Source organism: Physeter macrocephalus, chromosome 5 (genome assembly GCF_002837175.3).
Source record: "Physeter macrocephalus isolate SW-GA chromosome 5, ASM283717v5, whole genome shotgun sequence".
Lineage (NCBI taxonomy): Eukaryota > Metazoa > Chordata > Mammalia > Artiodactyla > Physeteridae > Physeter > Physeter macrocephalus.
The window spans coordinates 40,723,627-40,725,801 of NC_041218.1; positions in this window are offsets into that span (position 1 = coordinate 40,723,627).

The following is a 2,175-nucleotide window of genomic DNA, read 5'->3' on the forward strand; positions in this document are numbered from 1 at the left end:
TATGTCTTTTCCTCTGTGTCACATTTTTTTGTACATGTAAGTTTAACAAGTAGTCATGCAAAAAAAATTCTTAAATGAATTCCCTGGGGCCATAAAGATATACATGTATGTAAAAGCAGATTTTACAACGACTGCAAAAGATCTAACTTTCTGATCAGTCTTTCTAAATTGCCACATGGATTAAAACCATTCTAGATGTTCAAAATTTGCAAGCATTAAATTCATGATTACAGGGTAACCTCCTCCTATTGCTTATTCATAATATTCCTACTGGGATAAAGGGAAGGGAGAAAACTAGCATACACTGTGCCTGCCAAATTAAATATAGTTTCTACTTTAATTCTCTTGTTAACTTTATTGTTATTATCTCCATCTTATAGTTAAAGAAAGTAGATTCAGAGACGTTAATTCATTTGCTCGATGTCACATAGTTAGTGGAGGAGTAGACCTTAAACTTAGTTTGACTCAAATCCTAATATGATTTCCATTACTCCATTCTGTCTTCTCACCTACTTTGCTTTTGTCTAGCTTTTACGTGTACATAAAAAAAGGTTTAAAAGAGAGAGAGAGTAAAAAAAAAAAAAAAATCCAGACACATCTGTTGGGGAAGATGGTTTATTATCTAAAATAGAATGCCAATGATACCAGAAAATTTCAGAAAATGTGAATGTATTTGTTTCCTAGGCTGCCATACAAATTACTACAAACTTGGAAGCCTAAAACAACAGAAATGTGTTCTCTCACAGAGGCTCTGGCAATATCAGTGTCTCCATCTTACTCTACCCGCACCTCTCTGGCTTGTGCTTCTGCATTTGCAGCTCTGCCCTTGGAGCCATTCTCCTTTTTCTTGAAGGGCTGCATATTTTTTAAGTCAATGACCTCTATCAGCTCATTTCCCTCGTGTAGAATCCCAGAAGCCCAACAACCATCCTTTATTTCATCTTGTCTGTATTCTTCTGTCCAAGTTGGCATTATTTCTGGTGGTACAGCAGTCTCAAAAACATTCTCTGTCTCCCATGCATGTCGTAAGGATCTATACCATTAGACAAGAGGGTTCTCCATAGACCCTTCCTGGATAACCCCTATCTATTCCAGGCTTCTGCTGAGATGATAGTTGATTGGATCCATGAGTCATATATTCAGCAAAAGTGGAGTCATATACATCAGCAAAAGTTTTCCAGCCACACCCTTGAACTTCTCTCCAGAGGGTGCTTTCCCATCAGTAAAGAACCTAACTTTAGCATCATTTGCAATCTGGTTACACTAGGTACACCCAAAATAATCAAATTCTTGTTCCATATTGCTTAACAGTTCTTTCCTTAATTTATCTCTTTCCTCTCACATTTTACTAGACACAACAATGAGAAACCAGGCCACACCTTTAGCACTTTGTTTGGAAATCTCTTCAGCTAAATATCCAAGATCTGCTTTCCATTCCAAAATAGAAAACAATTTAGCCACGTTCTCTGTCACTTTATGACATAGAACAGTTTTCCTCCAGTTTCCTTACAACATGTTCCTTATTTCTTCCTGAGACCTCACCAGAAGCACCTTTAAGGTCCTTATTTCTTCCAAAAGTCTCTTCAAGGAAATCTAGGCTTTTTACTGTTAAGTATGTCAAAATTCTTCCAGTCTCTATCTATTATCCAATTCTAGAGCCACTTCCGTATTTTTAGGTATTTTTACAGCAGCACCCCACTCTCAGTACCAAAATCTATATTGGTTTCCTAGTGCTGCCATAATGAACAACCCACACACTTAGTGGCTTTAAACAAAAATTTATTCTCTCACAGTTATGGAGGCAAGAAGTCTTAAATCAAGGTACTAACAGTGCCACAGTCTCTCCGAAGTCTCTAGGGACCAATACTTTCTTGTTTCTTCCAGCTTCTGGTGGCTACTGGCAATCTTTGGCCTTCCTTGGCTAGTAGATGCATTACTGCAATCTCTCCCTCTTTCTTTATATCATCTTCTCCTCTGTATCTTTTCCTCTTCTGTCAGTATAATCTACCTCTGACTCACTCTTGTAATGACACCTATGCTTGAATTTCAGGCCCACTCAGGCAATCCAGGATGATCTCATCTCAAGATCCTTAAGTGTATGTGTGTACTCTGTATCTCTATGTGTGTATGTGTATATATATATATATATATATATATATATATATATATATATAT